Below are 26,981 nucleotides of genomic sequence, written 5' to 3'. Positions count from 1 at the left end.
TAAGCTGTAGTTTTGCGTCCAATGGATGATGATCTGATTAGTCGACTATTCGCAAAAATAATCGGTGACTAGTCGACTATCAAAATAATCGTTTGTGGCAGCCCTAATTGTAGTAGAGTAGAGCAGATCCCAAAAAATTCAATTACTCATGGATTTCTTCCTTGAGCAGATATTCTGTTTTTCATTCTGCTGTTCTGATAAAGATCTAACGACAGAAAAGGACATTTAAAAATGACAATGTGATGCCACTACCTTTTTGTTGTTTGTTTGTTTTATTTCTATCCAAACACCATTTTCTTAACTGCTTATCCAATTCATATCCCCAGCTATTACCGAGTAAGAGGCTAGATGCACCATGGCACAACACAAAATTGTCAGTTGGACGTTAGTCGGGTTAACCAAATGAGCACGTTATTGGACTGTGAGAAGAACCAGGAAGGAACCACAGAGCCAACATTAAACTCCACACATACAGTTAGGGGTGGGCGGTATAAACTGTATTTGGTAGAAACGATATGAACAGCTTCGCCTGTTTTGGTCAAAAGCATTGCAGCGGCTGCAAACAATATCATCTGCAAATTATGCGGCGACAGTAATAGCAAAGAGACGAAGCACGTTTTGGAATATGAGGAAAGCCAAAAACTGCACTTCCTCCACTTCCATACCATTGATTTATTAATGTTGAATTCTCTCGCAGCTGCTCTATTCCCATGTTGTTGCAGTGTATTAATGACTAACCTTCTATAGTGGATGAATTATCTCAGTTGTTCTCCTGACTGAAGTTTGGTCCGTTTACAGCATCCTGCCATGTGATTACATTTGTCCCTAACCATCGGGAACACTCACTTTAACTTTTATTGAGTAGAAAAAAAGTTAGCGCTCATCCTCCAGCTTCACTGTGTTTGTTATGCTAACATAGTTGTGTCGCTAGCGATCACGTAGCACATCATTATATACCAGCTAGCCCAACTTCAGTAACCCTAAAAGTCACTGCTGTTTAGTTTTCTGTCTTCATTTATGTTGGAAGTGATAGCAGAGCTGTACGTTTTAATTTTTTTAGAAATCTCTCAGTCAGAACATGCTATATCATGTTTAGGTAACTAGCGAAACTAGCGCGCTAACTTCCGCTAACTTCCTGCTAACTTCTAACACTGTTGTATTTAATAAATTCTGTTTTCATGAATGCCTGAATGTTAAACTTAATTGTTACACCTGGTAAAGCAGCAACACTGACCGTTTTATTAAAGATGAAAGAAATTTGACAGTTTTTAACTCTCAGTGAAGATGCAGTGTTCATTGACTTTGGGACCTGAAGCAGACTGAGTTTTGGACCCAGATTACTCCGTGAGGCTCCTGACTACGGTAGCCGTAATGCTTCGACAATCCATCAAGCGGTACGGCTTCGTAGCTTACCAAAGTCATAGTAAAACATTTGACAGATTTTTGAGCGCCGTGTACCACATAAAATCGTTCGCGGTCAGTAAGCACAACCAGAATTCATATATAAGGCGCACCGGATTATAAGGCACGCTGGCGGATTTTAAGTGCACCTTATAGTGCGGAAAATACGGTATACAGAGGAAAAGAATATATCGTTAGTGCATATGTTTCAAATTATATCGCGATATGGATTTTAGGCCATATCGCGCAGCCCTACATACAGTCCTCGCTGGCCAGCAGATTTAAACCCAGAACCTTCATTGCTGTGAGGCAACGGTGCTAACCACGGTCATTTATTAATCCCTAATTTATGCCAGAGAAACAAACGATCTGACCTGATTTTATATCTCCTAATTTTTAATGAGATCACAAAATTGATGAGATTGCAACAGCAGCCACAAGCACTGATAATCTTCCATTTTATTTATTGGGAACAGCAGGACGATATTGGACTATGTGAATTTTTTGTTTTTGTTCAGTTCCCCCCTTCTCAAAAACGAGCTGAGTAACGTGTACTTCAACAACTTTCTGGATATGTGGCCAGTACTGGCTGCCAGGTGCAAGTCCTCACTCTCCTGCAGCAAATCCACTTCTCTCTCTGTCTGAACTGTTCACTGTGTGACAGTGAGTACCTGTAAATGAGCAGTCTGCACATGTGCAATGTTAAACCGAGGCTGTGCACTGTGTGAGAGGAAAATAAGACATTCTGTCACATGTAAATGCAGCTGACTAACAGCTCTACCCTTCAACATGTGTGTGGTGAGTCTGTCAGGCAGCGTTGCGGTTCCAAAACGAGATGCTTGAAAATTTCTGCGGTTATTGAACTAAAAAGTACGCGCCCTTCCCGAGATACACCATTTCACTGACGATTTCTGCTGAAGCTCCACAAAATGGTATTTGAGAATCTGGTGTAACGACAAAGTAAGGCGAGTCAGTTGCATCAGCTTCACTGGAGAACAGGGGTGCCATGGCTGAGCTGTCTGGGGATGTGTTCATAACCCAGGAGACAGCAGATGAAGAAGAGGTGGTGTTGTTCTCTGGCATGTTGGCTCAGCGATACTTATCTGTGCCTGGACCCTCTGTCTCCAAAGAGAGAGAATTGTGTTTTCCACAGAGACAACTGTCAGCAAACAGATTGTTTTGAGGGGGCAGATAAACTCCAGGCAGACAAAATAATGGAAACCATCTCAGAGTTGAGCTTTTCAGCATAATTACAAAAGTAGCAACACTTTGTTGGGGCTGAAATGAGCCGTTCCTGCTGCAGCCCCATGAAACGGCACTACCACAGACACACTGTTTTAAATTAGACCTCTTATTATAATTAAATCATATGCAGCTGTCAGACTGCTTTCACTTCCACTTTACTACAGTGTTATACTGCAAGCTAACTTCTCAAACAAGCCACACCCATGTACTTTGCGGTTGGCCTTCTTGACGTAACGTGTGACAACCAGCCTCTGAAAAATACAACAATGACACAAAAATAAACTGCTCTGTGCAAGATCCTTAAAAAGTAATTTTACTGCTTCCACTACTGATCACATCTCTAGTTACACCACTACACTCAAGCTATTTTGTAATCATGTATCGGAAAGTCGTGGACAAAATACTGGTTTAAAAAAAAAAAAAAAAAAACCCTGAATATATTATATAATTTGATATGATGTAGCACAATCCAAAAGAACAACCTACAACGGTAGGAAAAAATGAGCAAATTCATGACAGCCTACTCAAGACTGCACTGAAACCGACTCAGCTGGTGATATTTAGGGTTGCGAATTGAATGGATCTGTTTCTCTTTAAAGGATTTTTTGTGACGTTTGTCAACTCGACTCTGAGTTTAATCATCTTGTGAAGCTCAATTGCTAAATGGAGCCACACAGTGAATCCTTCTTACTTTGTTTCTTTTAAGGACACACGAGCTGTGCACACCCTCGTCTTGGGCTTTAGAGTAATTAAACTGAAGAAATTAAAGTAGTTTAGAAGGTCTGTGCATCCTGTATTCAGAAAGTATTCATTTGTCCAGTAAACTGTTAACAAGCTAGAAAATTATAAAGTGACAAAACAAGGTGGCAAGCCCTCATTCTACCCAACAGCACCTTGCTATATGTCTATTTAGGTAGCTACTTCCATCTCTCTCAGTCTCTCCACCTATTAAAGATACCAGTGCACCATTTTAACTGAGAAAGGATCAATACAAAGCAGCGCAGTCAGTCTGTAGCATATTATACAAATAAATCTCACCCAGTGCTAATTTAAAGCAACTGCTTCTTCACTGAAATGCAACTTTGAGGTCAACTGCTTCAGCAGCAGCACACTTTAATTAGGCCTAAATAACTACATCACATTTGTATAGTGACCCAGGAACTAAAAAGTTCTATTGCCATAAGTCATGTAGTTCTAGAGTGGGATACGTGAAAGGCAAAAGCACCTTTGGTTTATTTGACAACTGTAGCTGCCCAACACTGAAAAACTATGATCTTATAAGAGCACAGTATGATTGTTCCAATACATTCCTCAAAAACAGGAAGACGCTCATATCAGCCATCTCCGGACAGAATTGTTGCCTATTTGACAAAAACTAATTGATATACGTTGAATCTACATTATGTGGTATTAAAGCTTACAGTTACTGGTAATGTGTGGTGCTCACATTAAGACTGGAGCTGCAGCCAGGAGCCTCGATCAATAACCATGAAAGCAGAGTATAATTTCAGCCACCTGCTGCTGTGCTTCTTTAACGGGGAACCTGTAGACGGTCCTGTCAGAGATCATTCAGACCTTTTGCTCAAATCCCTCCTGACAGCAGTGCTGTTAGTTTGTAAACAGTGAGCTGTAGTTCTCTCTACCACCACTCCACTGCAGTGGCGCTGTGGAGCCATGAGCGGTAGCCAGGAGCCTCTGTGTTGACAGTGTGGGAGAGTAAAGGGGGGATGGGAGAGGAGAAGGGAATCTCTGGCTCTACATTTTTTCCCTTCGCCTCTCTCCCTCTGTCTCTCTGTCTCTGTGCTGCCAGTGGCAGACTGGCCTGTACAGTAAATGCTAGATCTGGTTACTGCTCAAGGAGAGAGGGGGAGGGTAGGAGACACACACTCACGCACAATCAGACAATCAATAATCCCACCCACCCAACAAACAACAACAACAACAAAAATCAGGACAGGACTATTACTGCTGCATGTGACCTGTGCCATGACCATGAAGTTGCTCCAGAGGAAGCAAGACTGAAATCACACCAACAAGAATAAAGGGGCAGGTGGGCATGTGGGGCTGACCTTCACAATATGAAATCAATATCGCTAATAAATTAGATTTGCTTTGGTTCATCAGCTGACATCCATCCATCCACAAGGCCCCAATCAATAAGAAGGAATTCACTTCAACTGCCTTTTAATCATGTTTTATTTGAGATTGCATCTCCTACATTATGAAGAAAACACTTTATTTTAAGATGCTTATCATAAAAAAATGACTTCAATAGTGTAAAATACAACCAAACAGTTACTAAAAAATAACATAAAACCTTTTTATTTTCAACACTAACACAAACAACAAATGTTACTCTCTGGTAACAATGAAGTAGGACTGCAAGTTTTAAGACTGCACTACTGGTGCCCCTTTTCAACACAGTTTGTGTCTATCACAGGATACTGTGCTACACCACACACACTGCAATCCCATGGACTGCAGATAGCAATCTTCACACAAAATTTCCTCTCTGAGCAGTGCAGAACATTTCTAAATACTCAGGTCAATAAACTGCTTGCATCATCACTCAAGTTAAAAGTAATTAAAAAATGTTTTGTTGTGCCACTTACTACTCAGCTGTTTAGTCAAATGAATGACAAATTCCTAGCTGATTGCCCAGACTGATGAATGAAAAGTTTGTGAAAATATTCTACAGAGTAGTAACCGCTCGCAGTCCAAACATTTCACCCCTAAAGAATTGTGGCAACGATGTCCTTTTCAGTTCCACATCCTGAACAAGTGACAGAGAAAGCGTCAAGGTTGTGTTGTTTACCACTGAGCTCATGCGACTGGAAAAATCTACAGGCCTGTTGGTGAGTGTCGAGTTCATCACTGGTTGAAATTTGCTAGATCAGTGGTGGAACACCCACACTATGAAATGATAATGATGCAATGTGTTGTGTTATTCAGTAAGACCAGAAACTAGCTGTTTAGCCAAAAAAAGTCATTCGGAAAGTGTTTACAGAGGTGACGCAGCGAGAGCAGAGGATAGTTTTCTGGTAGACTTCATGCAACTGTTCCAGACAAACACCAAGGGGAGAAGGAAGAACTAGCACTAAAACTGAAAAACAAAAACAGAAATTCCCAAATTCTAACTCTGTGTTAAAGCACTGCATGTTTAATAAAATATCCTGTGTTGGCACAGTTACAGCCCTTTCTAAACTTGATGGACAACAACTGCTATGGTACCGAGACATTTCCCCTCTAGAACATTTGTTTCAAAAGCTCACGTATGTATCAATCCAGTCTTTAAGTGATGACGTGACGAATCCTGTTTCCGGGCCCAAAGTAGTCTGTAATATGGCTTTTGTAATCTTAACATGTTTAATGTTTTGTATCTTCTTCTATTTAATTTCAAAAAGCCCCTAAAAACAGCCTGTGATCACTGTCGGCCTCACTCGGCTTTTATTACCGTTATTGATTTTAAAGCTCAGTTTTTAAAACCTTAGGATGTAACTACAGCCCAGCCCATGCAGCAGTATATGAATGACTAACCTCGTATTTTGGATGGATTATCTCAGTTGTTCTCCTGGCTGAAGTTCGTTTACTTTTATCGAGTGGAAAAAAGCTAGCGTGTTTATATTATGCTAACATAGCTGTGTCGCTAGCGGTCACGTAGCACATTGTTATATAGCAGCTAGCCAAATTTCAGTAACCCTACAAACGTCACTGCTGTTTAGTTTTCTGTCTCCATTTATGTCGGAAGTGATAACAGAGCTGTACGTCTTAATTTATTTCCAAAATCCCTCAGTCAGGACATGCTATATTTTATTTAAATGGAAGCTAGCGAGCTAACGTCCTGCTAATTTCTAACTCCGTTAAATGTCATAAATACCGTTTTCATGGATGTCTCGATGTTAAACTTACAACAACTGTCAGTGATGCCACAATGATAGTTTGATTTAGAGACCTGCAGCAGAGTTTGAGTCCAGACAACGCTAGTGACGTCAGACTTAAAGACCGGATAAGCAGCATTAGAAGGGAAAAAAAGGAATCGTCGCTTTTCATTACAGTGGTATTACGTGCAGTAAAGTGTGACATTAGTGGTATGGTTACAGCACAGCATTCTGTCACATTGCCTGTCATTTTCTCCGTATTTTATGAGGATTGGTAGGATATGAACAGCCACAGGCTGTGTGAACAAAAGGAGCCGCTGGCCTTACTGGAACAGTCTGAACACTCTATTTTACTAAAGTATGTGCCAGAGGAGCCTTTATAAAATGGCAGGTGCATGCAATGAAACTGAACTTCAAACAAACTGCCACTGCACACCTTGTCTCTCCCACTCTGTGACAATAATATACACCATTTAGGTTTGGTGTTCTCTAAAGGTATTTCTGCATCATGCGTAAAGGAGACCCAAGCTGTGATGTCTGCTGCTCTGATTCTACTCTGCACCAGTGCAGATAAAATGGGGCTCATTCCTATTTAAAGCTTCTCTCTCTGTCTCTGAGACCTGACGGTTTGGCTCTATTTTCAGAGCAGCAGAAAGAAAATTCAGGCAGTGGGGGATGGGATGATTTAAAGGAAACCATATTTCAAATCATCTCTCACTGTATAACGTGTCCAATTCTTCTGAAACCAGACAGAGTCACACATGAAAATCTGTTTCTCTCCTATTGTGCTGCCACAATGACACACTGAAAGCAAAGGCAAGACAAAGGTTACAGTCAGTCTCGAGCGATTCAGAATACATGTAGATGTACATGTAGAACTGCGCCACCAAAAATATTAACAGCAACAACATCGCAAAAGACGGCGTTTAAAGGCTCAAACACATTTCCGTGTTTGTATTTTTATTCTGGGGCTAGACTAACACATCTGCAATATTCATAGCTTAAAACCCTTAAAGATAAATAAATAAATAAAACGCATTTCCATCCTCGGTGCAGAACAAACTATTAGTTCTTAGTGCTTTTAGACCACCATCCTGATTTGCCCACTCTGTGCCAGCTTCGGTGGTTAAACAAATAATCTGCTTGTTAAGTGAAGAAACATCAACATCAAAGCGTCTCCTGGATGAGGCTCTCTTCTTTTTAAAATCCTGGAGTGCTTAGTTTCTTGAGTTTTTGTTTGTTTGTTTTTTAGCAAACACAAGACCATTCAGCTGTTCTCGGCCTTTACAGCTCTTCATTAGCACTAGTCATGTGTAACATGCTCAAATATGGTTTGAAAAAAAACTCCCGATACTCACGAACACTATAGGGCTGCATTGTTAAGAAAAGAATCACTCTCCAGCCAACCACAGCTTTTATGGCTGCTAGTATTTATTTTTCACTTTCTGGTTACTACTCAATATTAAAGCTCGATTTAGACTTCTGCAGGAAATTTACATCCTAACTTGTGTAATAACCAGAAACTCCTTTTATCCCTACACAGTAAGGCTGCCACGATTGCGTCGACTATCAAAATCGTTGTCGAATATTAAAATCGTCGACGCGTCGTTTGAAGCTTTCTAAGATCCCAAAAGACGCAGGAATAAGTAGCAGGATTTAAGAGTGTAATAACGGACTGAAACAGAAGATGGCAGCACTGCATGTACAAGGACGCCAGCTGCCGTTAAACACCAAAGAAGAAGAAACTGTGTCCCAGAATTCATAGCGCGGCCCTGCTCAGTTTTCAACAATGGCGGCAGCTAGTTAGTTTAAATATTACTCTTATTATTCTTTCATGGTCATAAAATAAACATTTAACATATTTTGTAGCTGTGTAAACCTCAAATATCTGCTCAGTTTATCAAGACACCACATATTTTCAAAAGCGCTCCGACGTTTTCGGAGACGTCTGTTACCCACCAGCTCGATAGCTAGCCGGGGGCAAGGCCCACTAGAGCCCGTGAGAACGCCGGACTCCCGGCCAATCGTTTTCAAACCCACCGCCGTCTTTCGCTACTCAGGTTAAACGTGATATATGAGTCACTTAGATAACTTAAAAACTGTTATTGTTTGGCTTTTTTCAGTATTTTATTTGTTCCTGAGTAAATCCTCAGACAACTGATTATCAGAAGTGTGAGATCCTCGAGAATATACCCCGGTGTCCTGTTATATTTTAGACTGTTAGCAAACGGCTGAGTTTATTAAACTTCACCAAAACAATCTGCAGATTTCATTAAAATTTAATAAACTATCATCTTGTCTTTATTTTTAGTTAGCACATACCTTAAACACTTAAAGCTGTAAGCTAATGATAGTTATATAAGAGCAGATGCATGCTGGTGCAATAAGCTTTATGTTTTACGTCCAAAGGATGCATGATCTGATTAGTTGACTAATCGCAAAAATAATCGGTGACTAGTCGACTATCAAAGTAATCATTTGTGGCAGCCCTACTATACAGCAACCATCTATGCCTTTCGCACACACGGCTCTTGCTCTCAGACATGCCTGGGCTTGTGAGCACTAGGTATTGTAAACACATGACGTTGCTTTAGCAATGACATACAAATATGACACTTTCATATCATGTAAAAATATATATTATTATCATCATCATGATCATGAACAATATGACATGGCACAGCCCTTATGCTTCTTTGCAAGAGAGACCTTTGTGCCTATGTTGCTGATCATGATCTATGCACATAACTCAACTAGTGGGCCTTGCTAGCACATGCTATATTCATGTTGACACCATTTGCAGAGATAACCAGCAAAGCTAGCTCATCCACCTCCTCCACGGCTGATGTAATTCCAACTGCCACACTCTCAAATGTCTCTTATGAGGGCAACTCTGGGATTAAAACAATGAAAAGGACACTCCTGCAAGCTGTCACCAGACAGATGAGCACCGCTGACGACAAACCACCACACCGACTCGCAATGACGCTTAGTCCAACGTGTAGGGGTGAATCTGGAAGATCACTCTCCTGCCAAAAACAGCATAGTGAAAATGTAAATGTGGTTCATAGCCTGAGTTTAAGGTGGGTTTAAATTTGCAAACATCTGTGTAGACCTGTGATTTTTTTAATACATAAATATATTTTTTCTCCTAAGATGTACTACTTTTGATTCTATGTTTAAACCACAGCTGGGGCATTGGAGGCTTCAGAATCACCAAAAAAGGACCCTCGTGTGGAAGCAGCTGCACAAAACACAAGAGCACCTTTATGAATGCATTTAACCAAAGACAGCAGGAGCACGAAGAGCCCGGTGCAGCAAGCAGCTCGAGCCATGTCCTCAACAGTCTTTGGTTTCCTGAGTTTACTTCAGCTTCCTCGAAATTCCTCTGTGCCCCCCTGCACCAGCATAGAAAGCGAGAGGCTGTTTGCATGGTCTCTAACAACAAGGACGAGAAAATACGTGCCAACCACAGAGAAAGCGGAAATGTTTCTTTAATGAGAAAGAATCTGCAGCTTATGGAACAAAACTCATCATTTCTCTTACTTATCTGGAAATTCCAGTTCCTACTTTCACTAAAGATTTATTTTAAAAAAATTACTACCCCCTTTATTTCTATGTTACTAAAGCTCTTGTTTAAGATGCTCACTCACACACAAGGAGTCCCAGCCCCTTCTGCACAGCGAGGAAAGCACCTTATTAATTAACGCTGGTCTCGGACAGATACTAAATACTCCATCAGTATCAGTGCATCCCAAGGTAGTTGTGTATGATGCAATGACAACAGAAATGAATCATAATCTGCTTGTGGCTCTCCCCTCCCCCTCTCCTGGGTTACTGGTCGCTTAGAGTGACAGATTGAATTGGCAAGCCCAGCTCAGCCTCACATGGCCAGTGAGAGGTCAGAGAGGCTAGCTGTCTGTCGGTGACAGATGGTAGCATGTAGTCTCTGCCAGCTAGCCTCGCTTGACGGGCAGTTAAACCTGCTATGGGCAGCTCGTGTCCATCTGAATGCATGAGGTCAGTGAGGGCCACTGAATCAGCGGTGGTTATCTCACAGTGAGCTGCCGTGATGACTAAGATTAGAAGACCTCGCCCAAGTCAGAATCCAAATCACATTTTGAGAATCTCTTTAGAAGGTCAGGTCTGATCTACTTATCTGGAACCAGTCCTGGTTACAGCCTGCTTTGCAATACCCATAATCATGTTGGACACGGGACTGGACGAATGCTAATGAGAGCATTTGGGTTCTACTGTCGGATATTTACCTGATGGTGGGCATTACTTTACTGATATACCATGAAAACATTCAGTTCCTCATATAAAGCGATCCCCATTCAGTTCCTCGTAATCAGTTAGCAAATATATCATATTGGTGTTTTGGGAGTTTTTTCAGGTTTTACACTGGAGCTGCCCTTCTTTGCACACACAATGACACCTGACATCACATATTAAGCCTTTTGTTTTCTGTTGTTTTTAATGGATTTACTATAGTAAGCCATTAATCCGCATACCCTAAGAAGCAGGCAGGCATCTATTTCCAGTAACATACTGTGAGATCAGAGGTACTGACTCTAACAAACAAGTTGAGTCTATTTACTGACAGGTGAGGTTAACAGGTGACCACAGGTCAGGTGTGAAATCGTGGGTTAGAACATGATGTAACGACAAAGAGTCCCCATTACGTGTATAAGCAACCAAGTATAACTCATTGATCTGTAAATGCAAAATAGTGAATACAGGGAAAACAAATGTGGCTTATTCTAAACACTGTTAGCAGAATTCAAACTCTCTAACCTGGGTTATATTAGGGTGATTTGTTTTTCACATTGCCTGAACTGAACTGATAAAACCTGGTTGTATCAGAGAGACTTACTTTGAAAGCAAAGGAAGGCTACATCTGTAAATATATAACAATCATTTATGTCCTGATTTCTTAAAAGAAACAGAGGTAGGGCAAGAATATTATCACAGGCCTCGACACACCGATACACGTCAACATCTTTCAGCTAAGAAAGCATTTGACTTGTAACCTTTTGTTGTGTGATGCAACATTTGACAGTTGTACACAGATGCTGATAGAGATCTGGATCAGTATTATCAGCAAAAGTAGTGCCATTGAGAACTTGACCACATGTGGTTACGCTGTTGGAGTGAATTTGGTAGCTTAAAAAAAATTTAGCATGCATCTAGATGTGGTATTTGGTGCAAGACGACTAATGACGTGCTTAAGTTGGGAAATATTGCAGCAGCTGGACTAGCCGGACATTTTTGCAATATCTATTAAAGGTCTGTTGTGATGTGTTTTCTCTACTCTTGTACTTAGGCTTCAGGATTATGCATTACTCGATGACTGTAGAAGGGGAACAAAGCTCTCAAAGGCTGAAAGCTAGCATGAATTAACTTCACACAGTGACTCTAAAACATGTCTGAAAACTCTGCAAATCAATGTTCTTTTGAAAAAGGAATAACTTTTAAAAAATATAGGGAGATAATAACTAGCTGTCTCCTGGAATCTCCAGCTCCCTCTATTCCTGCAGAAGTCAGCACTGTGAACACCAACACGATGCTACTAATGTAAAACATGAAGGTCTATATTTATCAATTTGTCCAACTAGCAAACATAAGATATGTAGAATATTTCTTTTGGCAGGTGGTCGAGCGTGCCTGAACGAGCAGATGCACTCGCCAATGCTTTGGCATTCACCAACTTTTATTATTTGCAGTTTTCAGAGATAAGATAAGATAAGATAAGATAAGATACCTTTATTAGTCCCACAAGGGGAAATTTCATGTTAAGGCTGCCGACCTATTGCAGATATATGATTTAGTGAGCATTTTAACAAGAAGCAGAATGCCAAAGAAGTGTTTAAAGGAGCTACTGCGGAGACTAGGGTTTAGTTGGCAGTGATATTATGGCCTGTCCACACTGCTCTCTAACATTCCTGAAGCAGACAACCCAACATTCACTCAAACTTCATGCAATTATGGGCCAGCCGTGTGAATGTAAAAGAGGAGACAGAAGTTTTTCTCTTTCCAACCCTCTTTCTTCCCCATTTTTTACTCAACTATGTGTCACAGTTCATGAGTACAGCTCAATACATCTCTATCAATGTCTGTCTGGAAGCATGCTCCATTATCTGCATTTTAGGAAGCGTCTTCACTAGGGATGGGTATCGTTTAGGTTTTATCCGATACCGGTGCCAAATCGGTACTTTTGAAACGGTGCTGGTGCTTAAACGGTGCTCGAACCGGTGCTTAAAGAATGGAGAACACAAACTTTGTCCAAAAACCTCTCATGTTCAGCTGTTTTTTTTTTGTAAAAAGATAACAATGTGTGCCTTTTCTGCAGCTATGTGGCATATATGGTATCACTCTTGGCTGGAAGCAGTGCTTAATCAATGGAAAAAACACAAACTTTGTCCAAAAACCTCTCATGTTTAACTGTTTCCCACTTTTTCTTTGGTCATTTTAGCCTTTTTGGCCAGGGTGAAGGGAGTATCTGCCATCAAACAAGAAGACAGCCGCATGTAGCTATGATGATGTTTGCTAGTTCACCTTACATGCATTAATGTAATAACGTGGTTAGCCTACTCAACGTAAATTACACACGAACAACATGAAGCTACTCATGCAGAGAAGAATGGCTGCTGCTGCCATCATCATCATACGTCATCATTTCTGCTACACTGGCAGGGCTAGGGGCCAGGACTCTGTTCTTCGGGTTTTTGGGGGATGTTGCTCCGGGTCCGATAACTGGCAACCCACCCGACGTGCACGGTGTGAGGTCTCGCAGCAAGCTATCAAATACGGCGCATTTCTCGGCTTTTAAAAAAACGCTATGCGTCGCCAGGTGTTTCATCAGATTTGAGGTGTTACCTCCTTTGACAGTATCACAGTATCAGCTTAAAGCACTTGTTGCAGGCTGCTGAGTTTGCATATTTTGCTGTGAAGTACAGCCAGACTTTTGACCGCTTCGCCTTGGACATTTTTAATCTGTAGCTCTGCTCTAACAGAACGTACGTACCTGGCCCCGCCTACTATCCTCGGAAACGTAAAATGATTGGCTAGAAGTGTATCACAGCTCAGGAAAAAAAAGCACCCAAATAAAGCACCGAAATGTGCGCTGCTTTTCGGTCTGGTTACTACCGTTTATGTCAGAACCGGTGCCATCATGGCACCGGACACCGGTACCCATCCCTAGTCTTCACTCTCTGTGATGACTGCTTTTCAATCAGCCTTCTGGTGTGGCCATTCAGAAAGACCATACACTCACTTGAACTGGACAGTAGATTTAAAGAACCTAGAATATTTGAACCCAGTCCTATTTATTGTATATTTGCCATGTACATTGTGGAAGAAAGACAGAGAATATCTGCCCAATATAACTGTCTGCCTCTTCAATGAGCCTCTATTGTGGACCATGTAGAGCTGATATGGCTCAAAAATGCATTTCTGGAAAAGAGAGGACCAATTTAAATGCTGCTGTTGGCAGTCCTCCTTCTGTGCAGCCTCTTTAAGTTTGCCACAGTGGCACATTAGCTTGCAGCAGATCTCTGGACAGAAGAATCAATACCAACTGCAATCAAAGATAGTCGAATTGGAGTTCACCCAACTGCTGGATGAGTTCTTGGGGGGGAAGCAGCTGAAAGCTACGGTGGACATCACAAAGGCTACCTAGCCAGTGGGCCGGCTCATAAAGAAAACACGAGGCCAGTAGGTCCAAGCCAAGCTGGTATGCTTTGGTGGCCATTATTATACCTGGGTGGCCTACCCAACTAAAGACTACGTGTGGGGAAATCTACCTAGAGAAGTTGTATTTGTTCAAATTTAGCTGAAATGATACAACGATAAAATTCAAGTCACCATTGTAGTAATTCTCTTCTGTGTAGCCAAAGCTGTATTTTATTGCACAGTCCTTACAGAGATATAAACCACTGAGGGAGATGTCTACAGATGAAAAAAAAAGAGTTGTGGCGAAACTAATCTCACCTTCTATCCGCCATGCATGATCTGTATTCGGCTATCTCGCTTTATATCTTTTCATTCAACTCTGATTTTTCTGCTCTCTCACTAAACGAGGGTTTGAGCTTCAGGGTTAACCAGAGACACATCCTTTGCAGGAGGTGTGGAATTTTGCAGTCCCTTCAGGACACACTAATGGACAAGTCTCTGAAATATTTGTGGTGTGATTTCAGAAATGGGGGCACATTCTGGAAGAGTAGCTCTCGCGCTGGTTTCTAGGCAAAGTGATACACACGATCAATACAGTGGGCTGAATCATTTTAGAACAAAGGCTTTCTTCTCCTGTTACATACAACAGCCTTGTGAGAGCAACACAGTGTTCTGCACAAGTGCATTAATAAAAACACAAAACACAAGCTAAAATCAGAAGCCGGGTTTTCTAAAGACTCGTCAAAATTCAGAAGAGAAATGACATCCTGACAAAATTCTCCTAAAACCAGACACGGATGTCGTATCGCCTCGCTCCTGGGGTGACAAAAAGTATTTTAAATGTGAGAAACAATACTGGCATTCAGAGTGAAATTAAAGTTGTTAGTAAAAGGTTTCTGCAGGGCATAAACAAATTGGGTGTGTAGTTTGGCACCACTGAGTTACATGTCATCCTCAGCACAAAAAACAAAAAAACACTCCAACATGCTCCCCTGACATCACCGCCTTCCTCAAGCAGTTCAACCGCTGCACGTTACATCACACCAGAAAACACTATTTGCAAAATGACTTGCTTCTTGGTTTCTGATATGAAAATGTAAACTCTGTACCAGTGCTTATAGGCTCTTTATGTAAATAACACACTCACTGGGTGACTAAGAGCTCCAGTGCCGAGTTGTAGCATCATGAATAAAACAAATAAGCAGAGCTGAGGGCTCTACAGTGGAGAAAACAAAGCCTTCCAGCGAGGCTGACCTGACATTAACGTAGCTAACTGTTAAAGTGGGTGAGAGGAGTTTTTAGCAAGTCAGAGCAAAACATTGCGATTCAACCTGAAAACCGAACCAACAATGTCAGAAAGTTAGCACAAAATCACTTGCCATGTGAACTTAAACAAGCACAACCAAGAACCTGGATGTGAGTCCTATCTAGCAACAGTGCGTTTTTGGGCAGGGTTCACAGGAAACCTGCTGGATTCTTCAATGGTACAAAACAGGAAGAGGGGTCTGTTCCTCCAGTGGAACTCAAACAGACGCTTTCACACTTTCTGACTTTCACAAGTGGTTAAAGACCAAAAATAAACTCAGTACAACAGGAAAACAGTGGGGGAACAATGACACTTTTGTGCGACTAACTGCCAGTAAGCCTTGGGGAAATTTGAAACCTGTTTGTTCAGTCCAGATGAATCACACTGGACTCATGAAGTGGTCTCGGTACAGTCATAAAAATAAAGTAATTTTTGGATTCCAGTATAACATACAGGAATCAGGGCTCCAAAACTGAGGCCATACTGAACCACATCGCATGCTGCTAGCAGCTAGCCAAAGAAAAAACTAGTATAACTGATGTCTGCAGTCTGATTACACCTGCGAGGAAAGTACGGCAGTACAGGATTAACAGGTTAGTGAGCTGTGTTGAGTTTTCAGTGTCACAAATGTGGCTTTACCAGGTTAGGCTGACATTATGGCAAGAGTTTCAGACTTTTTCTCTGCGACATGCTGCAAGTGCAATATAGATACTCGGCTGAAGGAAACTGTTTGATATATGCAAGCCATTCGGTTGTATCTTAGTAATATTGCAGAAGGAAGCCGTGCTGCATAGTTATGCAGCAAATGTAAAAATCCTACTTTGCTGCCAGTTCTGGTTTTAACCACTGGAACTGTATCTAACAGGACACAAATAGTCTATTTGTAGCCCATTTACCAGCAAAAATATGAATCAATAAAATTTATTTAATTTTCACTTTGTAAAAAAGTGATTTCCCACTCTCCTTTGCTAAGCTGTGCAGCCGTGTCAAAGCTTATAATAATACTGGTTTTTAATGATGTCTGACTGAAGAAGGCACCACTTAATTGGACCTTTGCAAACAGAAGAATTAAATGGCGCACCATTACAGCTCACGTTCATTGCAGCCAGATTCGTGCCCCCCCCGTATTCCTGTCACCAATGCACTCTTAAAAAGAAAACTTAAGAAAAAGAATCAAAAGATACATTTAACAACCCCATTTCAGAGCCTGAAGCCAAAAACCTGAGTTCACAAAGAAAATTAATAGCAACCAACATAATACTCATGTCTGGCTGCAGTTTTAGGTCTTGCTGAGCACACGAAAGTCTCGCTATGTTGACCTTGATAGTACAACCCTCAGGATCAGTGTGCGTCATATCACAATCTTTCCTCTTGTTCCCTTCTGCTTTTATGATCTAATCAGATGAAAACAAAAGATCAAAAATAACCTTTAAGAAAACAGAAACAAAACTAACAACATTACCAATCCATCCACTCCTTTCAACCAGCCATTTGAGAAGTACTTCAAACACATGCTTTTTGTTTTTTATAAGAATCTTGCTAAAATAGAATTATTATCCATTAAATATATGCTTTTGCACTCTTGTGCAATTAGTTTGAATCGTGCAACATGCCACTGGTGTAGAATTACCTCCATCTGCGTCTATACAACTAGAATACATGGCACATGAAAAAGAAAATCATCATGCCTGCCTAAAACGTAATTTCTAAGAGGGAAAATACATATGAGCAAGAATATTACATTCTACAAAACCCAAAATCAATAAGGAAGTGATGACAATTCAAAAGCTATTATTGTGAAAACCACTGTCTTGGTTTATTTTTTGGGGTTTTTTTTCCAGTCCTATTAGAGTTGGGGATATTTAAGATCCAGGATCTGAAACTTGCATAAGCTATGCAGATAGAAACATGTTCAAATGCAGCCTGGCTGTAGATCACTCACCACAGCAGTAAGTCTGTTTGCACCACCAGTGTACTCAGTCAGGACCTTGTACCATGTGCTCAGAACCTGCAACAAGAAGCAGTTACAAACTCAGTTAATGGTCTCTGAATGGAGGTGAGGTTTTCAACCATGCAATTAGAAAACAACATATATCACAGCATGTGTTCGACATTTAAAACATAAGTTTTAGAATTCACTGCAAAGTGTCTATACACGGCCTGTACAAGCATCATGTGACACATTTCTAAAAGGCATCAAAAGTAAAGTGGAGGGTTTATTTATGGGAGTGAACACATCTTAAATTTGAATTATTTATCAGTTCACACAACCTTCTGTAAGTGTGGAAACTGCACATTTACTGCACTTGAAAGGAGCTCATGAAGAGAAATAAAGAACTACATTTGCATCTTTCAAATTTGAAATATTTTCATGAGGGATAATAATGCAGGAACATGCCTCTGAATCTACCTTGGATCTATTAAATGCACCCCTTCAAGTTTTTGACCCGAACCTGATGCAGAGCCAATTGGACAATGTTATATACTGTGTTATGCTGCATACTAGCAAATGCACGTGGACATTTCTTAGGGTTCACAATTTTTACTAACCTTTAATTTTTCACTACTTTTTTAAAAAACAACAACAAAAAAAACCTTTAATAAAAAAAACACACAAAATAGAAAAAAAGATCCATTGCACTATTAGGATGCATGAGCATCCAATGTAACACACGCAATGTCTCATATTATTTATTGCTTTCCACTGATTTGTGGTGGTGGTGCATATCTGCACATGTGGGCATGCAGAAGGAGGCACAAATTAATAATCAAATAATTCTAATAGTTTCTAATTTAGAAATTATGTGATCCAGCAAATAGTCTGCAGCTGGCAGCTGTAATTTATGTTCTGCTCTGGTAAACTGGGCATAGCGACACGTGATCCAGTTCTCAACAAGCTGCAGGTTCTGGCTGGAGTTCTCTGCTAGCTGTGCATTCCCAGATGAGAACGACGACTACCTTTGCCAACTGTGGTCCAAGACAGTAGGACTGGAGTCCACCGAATCCAAGACCAGATGCAGGTAAATCATACTAAGGAGCGCCACAACAGCAACTTAGCCACCAAGCAGGCTAGTTATTACCACCAACTGAACTTTCAAAATAAGACTGAAGGGATTGTTGAGCAGTAAATTTACTCCTGGTATCATTTCTCATAATTTATCAGAAAGACAAACAGAGAATGTTAACAGTGCTGGTTTTAACTTTTTTCAGAAAATAAAATCAACGCAGCATTACTGGATTTGCTAACATCAAAACTCCATAGTTCACCCTTTAAACAGATTTCGTTGCATGCATCACTTCCCAGAAACAGCCAGCACCCGTCTGCCGGTGTGAGAGGAAATATTTTCACCGTCTGCACCCACATTGGTAAAAACCATCAAAATGTAAAATGATACCTCGCTAATGCAATGAACTGAACATGAAAAAAAAAAGCTCACTGTGTCAGCCAGCAGCACATGGCAACTGAATGGCTTTACCATGTGACTGACACTCATTCAGACATCTGAACAATGGCTCACCTCTTTAGTCTGAGTGCAGATGGAGACAACAGCACACCAGGGGAGCCTGCTCGCTGCCCACATTTCCAACGTAAAGTATTTAATGTTCAATTTTTAGAAACTGGGATTCGGCCCTGTGGTAATTATGAAAGCTGCAGACTGAGGTGATGCTTGACTGTTACTGGATTGCATAATTCTGTGTGCTGCAAATCACTGAACATTAAGATTTGTCTTTTCAAGCTCCTCCTCCCAGCTTGCTGCTTCCTCCCCTGTTTTCTTTGACCTTAATTCCCTCTGTGCCTTTCTCCTTTTAGTCATTGTTTCCATTGATTCATCTGACTCTGCTAGCTCTATAAAGCGGTGGTGAGGTTGTAGTAGAGCCGCAGAGCAAAAACAGCGATAACCTAAGAACAAAGAAATTGAGTGGGAGTAGCTGGGTTTGACTAGAATGTCACAACACCAAAATTATCCGTTTAATACAATTTCAACATAAATATGTTAGTACAGAATCTATAGGAACACCACAGAATACCTGAAATATCAGGAAAAGAAAAGGAATAATGGGTTAGACAACACAGCACTTAAAATTCTTCTTTTTTAATTCACTTTAAAATGTCAGTTTTAAGTTTAACTGCCTACATAGATTGTATACTGCTTTTGAAAGACTGGTCTCATTAACCAGAATTTTAAATTAGATGCAAAACTATAAAGTCCAGACCTTAACCTGTATTGAGTCATCTGTGTTTTCATCCATGTGGGTGTCTCTGTGACGATGAACCCTAACCCAAACAGTAATAATGAGATTACTCTGTATTAGGTCAAGCTCACAGTTTCATTAAAAGCTTTTACATGATACACAGTAATACAATGTCCCTGGTTTATGCCAGTTAATAACAGGATTATTTAAAATTACATCATTATTATTGTTGATTAAAAGAATATTGTTACAAAATCAACCGCACTCCTGTTACATAAGCCATTTTCACACATCAAAGCTGGACAGTTTTAGAAAAATCAGGTTGGGACATCATCCAAAGCTGCCCTTTCATACATGTAACACGCAACAGGAAATAGTCTGCCTCAGATACACTCTCACCACTGGAAATACTCTGGTTTTGGCCCGGGATGGCACTAGGGTAGTGCAGAGATTACCACCATTTCCTTGCTCTTCTCCAGACAGATTCTCTAGGCCTGCGCCCAAAGATTTGGCTTTGGGTATATTGAATTATTGTGTGGGTTTTAGATTGTTTTTTCTTTCAATTTTGAGATTCAAATTTTCCTCTTTTTTTTTTTTTTTGCTTCTGAACTTGGGCACCATTGTGGGATTTTTTGCTGTCTACCCTGGTTGACCTGTTTATACATGTCCAACTGTCCAAAGACTCTTCCCACCTCCCGTTTTTCACCTTCCACTTGACAGATTGTCTTGTTACTGCTAGTCAAGCCTTCAGGGCATTTCATTGTGTAACTTGTTTTCTAGTCTTTGGGTTTCTTGTGCAGGACATTTAGACATTTTTTCTGTATTCTCTGACTACCTTTCTGTATATAACCCCTGCCCAGACTAAGGACTGGTTTTCTGGATTTTATTCTTCCTCCATGTGTTCTATATCCCTTTACTCCTGTGACTTTCACATGCCTTGACATCCCTCTCACTCACAGCAGTAATTATCAAGCGTCAAGTCCATTAATTACCTATTAATAAACTCTTTGTTAAAGTAGTGGTACAAATAAAACTGACAATAGTACAACTTTTGAGCGCAAGGGTTGCAACACTTTTCTAGTATCAGCATACCACGCAACACTAATGGCTTATCAGTGATGTGTTTAACAGTGATATGTTCAGTGCTATAACGACTGTGTGGGCCACTCCTTCCTACTATGCATTTCTGGCTAAATCTACTGGAAAAGAGTTGAACAACTCAAAGAAAGAAACTCCGCTGGCAAATAGTGTTTTATGGCAGCGCAATGCAGGGACGCTACGCACAAGTATGAATGCTCCCACTTTTTAGACTACACCACAGGCTCTACTAGATCCACTACAGTAGAAATTAAGATTTAGAGGAAGTTCAGTCAGATACGGAAAATATAACATTAGCATAATTGGTATGAACTTGCTTTGTATTACACGCCACAGTTCCGCAATCCAAACGTTATCAAAATTTCAGTTTCCACCTAAGAGCCTTTACCAATGCCGTCGAGAAAGAAATGCTATGATAATACCAAATGCTGAGCCTAGAAATCAGGCTGAGGAATCTGAAATATAAATTGTGTGACTTCATTTACAAGCTAAGCCATGTTTTTCCAAGTCCTCTGACATTATGCACACATATTCCATCTGGTCCAGAAATGTTAAGTATAAACCCTCAAGAGTGAGCTCCAACAATTGTGATGGAGGTGCTAAAAAAAAAAAGCCACAGCGGCCTTTCTATTAAACACAGCACGGTGTGTGCTGTTGTGTGCTTTTGTTGCTGACAGCTTTGTTGCTGTGAAAGAAAAGAGCGCCGATGTTCCAGTCCCAGTATGCCAGTTCTACTATATACCGTATGGAAGCTTACAGATGGCGACAACACTGCCAGCGAGTCATATTACTGTCACTACTGTGGCTACTGTTATTTTTGCAGGGCAATATGACACAGCATGAAGCTTGTGTCTTTATTGGCAGTTTCATTTTGATTTGCCACAGGACAGTGCACTTCCACTGATCAATCACAGGCTGAACTGCCAGCCTTGTATCTAGATGTAGCTATAGTGGTAATGCTAATGCAATACTGGGCTGTGAGGCAATTTTGGAATGGATACCACTCTGGGATTGCAGTGCGCTTGTGCTGACTTAAAAACAAAAAAAAACAAAAACAAACAAACAATTTTTTCTCATATACAATCATTACAAACAGAGAATGCCAGGATATTTCTTCTTTTATATTAACCTGGTCCATTCATTTCAATAAAATTGGAGGAATCCACCAAACAGGATCAATAATTCACCTAACGTTGTTTATGTGTGCGTGAAGCTGACAGGAAAGCTGTGGAAGGATTCTCCTGGTCACTCACAGAAGCCTAAAAAGCTTATGTGGGATTCAGTTACTCACAGAATTGGATTGCATTTGTGGTGTTAGCAGAAGGGCCGGATGTGTGAAAGGGAACGCAAGTATGCTTTCTTTACAAAAATTACAACAGAACAATAATGACCTGTCCTGCTGCTGGACAGTAACTCCACTGTGTGGGAGAGTAGTCCTTCTGATGCTCTGCAGCCACATGAACCAGCTCTGCTGGGTCTGGTTCAGGGTGGCCAATTGATGGCATTTTAATTTCCAATGTTTATGAGAACACAATAATACATTTTTTTTAAAAATACTGTCTTTTTTTTGCACAGCTTTTTGTCATAAAGCGTCCCTGTTTCCTTGCAGGGGACCCTCGGCCCAAAGATAATTTAAACTAAAGTCATACTGACTTAGTACAGTCTAAGGCCACACACTGGATATGTGAATATGAAGGTCACAGGTTACTACAGAAATATAATTAACACTAGGGCTGCCACAAACGATTATTTTGATAGTCGACTAGTCACCAATTATTTTTGCGATTAGTCGACCAATCAGATCATGCATCATGGATGTAAAATGTACAGCTTATTGCACCAGCATGCATCTGCTCTTATATAACTATCATTAGCTTACAGCTTGAAGTGTTTATGGTATGTGCTAACTAAAAATAAAGACAAGATGATAGTTTATTAAATTTTAATGAAATCTGCAGATTGTTTCGGTGAAGTTTAATGAACTCCTTGCTATCTAAAATATAACAGGACACCGGAGTATATTCTCGAGCATCTCACACTTCTGATAATCAGCTGTCTGCTTGACGTTTATTCAGCTGTGTAAAAACTATAACTTTAATCTCAGCCAAACCGATTTACTCAGGAACAAATAAAATACTTAAAAAAAGCCAAACAATATGGTGGGTTTGAAAATTTGCCAGGAGTCCGGTGTTCTCACAGGCTCTAGTGAGCCTTGCCCCCGGCTAGCTATCGAGCTGGTGGGTAACAGACATCTCCGAAAACGTCGGAGTGTTTTTGCAAATATGTGGTGTCTTGATAAACTGAGCAGATATTTGAGGTTTCCACAGCTACATTCTTGCCTGAAAATATGTTAAACGTTTATTTTGTGACCCAGAAAGAATAATAAGAGTAATATTAAAACTAACTAGCTGCTGCCATTGTTGGAAACTGAGCTGGGCTGCGCTATGAATTCTGGGACACAGCTCCTTCTTCTTCGGGGTTTAATGGCAGCTGGCATCCTTGTACATGCAGTGCTGCCATCTTCTGTTTCAGTCCGTTATTACACTCTTAAATCCTACTACTTATTGCTGCGTCTTTTGGGATCTTAGAAAGCTTCAAACTATGCGTCGACGATTTTAATAGTCGACTGATCGTGGCAGCCCTAATTAACACCATAAAAAAATACACCTAACTGCTAACTGCACACCTCTTAGACCTGCATCAATTTATTAGTGATTTGCTGAAATATCGGCATCGGCATTCATAACAGCCAAGAAATGGAAATTTAAAAAAAATAAAAAACCCTCAACTACCTTACAACTGTTAACACAGCACGGTTTGTCCAAAAGAGAACTCTGTCCAACGTTAGCAACACACATTTGGAATGCAACAAACACAACAACCACCTGATCGGAGCAGAGACAGGCGGTGGGATTTTCATGTATTTAAAAGAAAAAAAAGAGACTGGCCAAATATCTGATTTTAAGATCAAAATGTAAGTATCAGTCTGTAAAAAAAAATCCACCACCACTGTCTTTTCTGTTTCTTTTTGCTGATTTTGTTGCATCCCTAGTTCAAAGGTCATTTATTAACCTTTTAATATCCCTTCTCTCCAATACCATGCTCTGAAATCCACGTCATGTACAGCAAAAAAAAAAAACATAACCCAAAAATGGGCCGCAGGCCTTTCACTCAACAACAGTGCTGCATCATAAACAGGGGTCATATGCCCAAGTCCTTGTTAATACCACTAATCCGTGATGAGATCGGTTTTCTTTTGTCTGATCCAAGGCCATATGAGACGAGCTCAACCAACTGCAGATCCTTCAGATTTATGCCAGAATCGCAGATAAAAACATCAACTACTAAAACAATGCTAAGCCCGGACAATCCCTGATAATAATGCAATGCAATATATCACAGCACAGGATCCCATGACATTTAGCTGGGCTTAAACACACCTCAGCTTTCTCCTTCTCTCCTCAAGTACAGAGGAGGGCCAAACCCTGGACAGAGCAAACCAGAATCACAGGGAGCTTGTTAGAGTCTGGGACACGCTGTGGGTCATTTTGGGCCTCTTGGGAATTATGGAAATTCATATTTCAGTAAAGCTGGTGTGTGTAAAATGACATCCTCGTGATCTGGATACTCGTAATAAGTTTAGTGTTTGACCTCAGACGTTAGCAGCACAAATTTAAGGTTATTAAATTTGTGCTGGTCAGCTCCAGACAAAAATACAGTGAATTCTTCTATAAAATAACAATAAATAATTAGGAGAGAGCAGAGTGAGTGATCTGAAGAAAAGAAAATGGATGGAAGGTTAAAGAGCAAAGTTGGAATTTACAATTTAGGATTTCTCCTAGTCTCACAAATAATTTCAGGGAGGCCAACTTAGCGGGCTGCTGTTTGGTCACAGTATTTTCTATTTTACTCCATACCTGAATCCCACAACAGGTGAGCAGCAAAAACGAAACACTGTAGAGATGTTTCAGAGCATCTTTCTGGTTTTAACCCGAGAAGATACTCAAAGATGATCACTGCTACAGCTGCTCTGCCTGAGGCAGCATACCTGTTTGGATCCTCTAATGACAGACCAGGACCAAACAGATGTGGCTGAGGCTTCCACACAGTGTATCACTTCAGCTGGACGAGATGCGCTTACATATGAGATTTACTCAATATGCCCTGTGTCTTCTTTGCTTCACAATATCTGTTTGGTCCGAAATTAACATCATGTCCACTAAAGGCCGAACCCAAAGCTAGCTTAAGCTGTAGTTTTTGGTGATTAAAATGATCACCCTAATGAAAAATATATATTTTAATATATTGGCTTCGAATCAAAACTGTCTCCGACTCTTTTAGAAAAAGACAAGTGTAAACAAACAAACAAAAATAAAGTAAAAATTCAAATGGAGCCATGGCTAATAAAACCTTGTTTTTGTTCTGTTTTCTTCAAGATTCTACATTAAATCATCATCATGCTATGTCGACCACAGGAGATGCAAAAGTATGATGCAGTCTGCAGTTTTTCGCCTATGCAGAAGACACATCAGATAAGAAAACACACTCAGCACGAAGAAGGGCACACATAAGAAGATATGAAAGAGTAAGTCGCCGTTCATATCGTTACGTATTATTGGACACTCTGGCACTGCACAAGCAGAATCCCTGATTTGAACATGCCCAGTATTTTCTGTTTCAGAGCAAAGGGAAGTTTTTATTGTGCAGTCTTTAAAACTTCTGCCAGACTTGCTTCATCACCAAATAAATCCATCAGGCATCTTTACATGTGAACGCGTTTCACTAATGCTACTTTTTCACCTTGGTGTGTTGAGAAGCGTGGCTTTTGCAGCTAACCAGATCATAAGTATTTAGGCAGCATTAATAAAGGAGGTAATATTTCTCTAAAGCCATCCTTTGGATCATAACCCAGTTCCTGGACCTTGGGTTCATGTTTATTTGATTCAAAAAGGGAAAATCCACATTAATACACATGAGAACAAAGTTCCATTATATAAATATGCCCAATTTAGCCATATGGGCCAAATTCCTGCAGTCCCTGAGAGGCTAATGGCATTTACAGATAGTAAAGCAAAGCAATGTAAAAAAAACGTCCATTTACAGATAAGAGCCAGAAGCATTTGACTGATGAAACAAACACAAACCAGATAAAATATTAATCCAAGCCACACCCAAGCACATGAACACAAATAGAAACACTTTACGGTAATAAATCAATGACTTGTAGTTGTTGATGATTGGCTCATGAACAAAAAAAGAACATTACTACTTCCATTTCTCTTATTACTTGACTGAGCCTTTAAAGCAGATCGTGCTTTAATCTGGCATTCATTAATAGCCATTAATGCAGGTGTAACGTGTTTAATGTTCGAAAGCCACACAAAAAATAATAATTAAAAAAAAACTTGAGAAACAATCCACTAACTTGCTCTTTGCTGCAGTGAAAAAGCATTAAAACTGCAGTGTATAAAACTGACCTGTAAATTTTCTGTACTATCGGTTTGCTCCAGTTTTATTAAGGCCAACCTCATTTCTCAGATTCCAGCAATGCTAAGCATTCACTACGACACCAGTGATAACATCAAACACGCTTGCCAAAAAAAAAAAAGTAGTGTAACAGGCTGAACAGTCAGTCAAGCAGTTCCTGCAACATGATAAAATCTGCACCCACAGTGCAGCTGCGGCGTGGCGTTCCTGTGTTGGCGGGTTAACCCGGGACCTGGAAGGCGTGGAATGCCCCAGTGGCCCTTTGTCTTTTCTTTCTGCTGACACTGTGACAGCAGCTGTGCTGGGGCGTTCCTGTGAGCCAATTAGCAAAGTGAGCATTCCATTCACAGTTTAACATCTCTTCGGATCCATGTGGTTCAATCAGAGGCTCATGTCATGGAGTTGGTCCTTTGCAAAAATACTGTCTTAATGTTAGATCTGTCAGAAAAGCACCTGCTGTTTGACAGAGCTCTCCAAGAAGCCAAGTAGAAAAGCCATCTCTGCTGGGAGGCCTCAGCCTCATTTATTAAACCTAAATGAACATTCAAGATAAATGAGTATCTGAAATATAGCACATTAGGGTAGGAAGGTGAATGAGTCTATCAGTGTCAGAGGGGTCAGGTTGTAGAGACCATGCACTGGATGAGTCAGCTGATGAATGAGCTGGTAAGCGCCAAGTAAAATTAGCAACTAATGCC

The 26,981-nt window shown here is 40.5% G+C and overlaps 1 protein-coding gene across 1 annotated transcript in view; it reads right to left on the bottom strand.

The window, feature by feature from the left end:
- The window catches only part of tbl1xr1a (TBL1X/Y related 1a), a 51,127-nt gene that overhangs the window by 13,674 nt on the left and 10,472 nt on the right, over positions 1–26,981 (bottom strand). The window contains exon 2 of the mRNA XM_085449723.1: positions 17,447–17,512. The gene's annotated coding sequence lies outside the window, so the exon portion shown is untranslated. The remainder of the gene's footprint in view (positions 1–17,446; positions 17,513–26,981) is intronic.

Source organism: Copadichromis virginalis, linkage group LG23 (assembly GCF_057382275.1).
Source record: "Copadichromis virginalis isolate Kocher_CV1m ecotype Utaka linkage group LG23, C_Virginalis_male_GT1.1, whole genome shotgun sequence".
In the NCBI taxonomy this organism is placed as follows: domain Eukaryota; kingdom Metazoa; phylum Chordata; class Actinopteri; order Cichliformes; family Cichlidae; genus Copadichromis; species Copadichromis virginalis.
The sequence above is the reverse complement of the archived record's forward strand: the minus strand, read 5'-3'. Positions and strand labels throughout refer to the sequence as shown.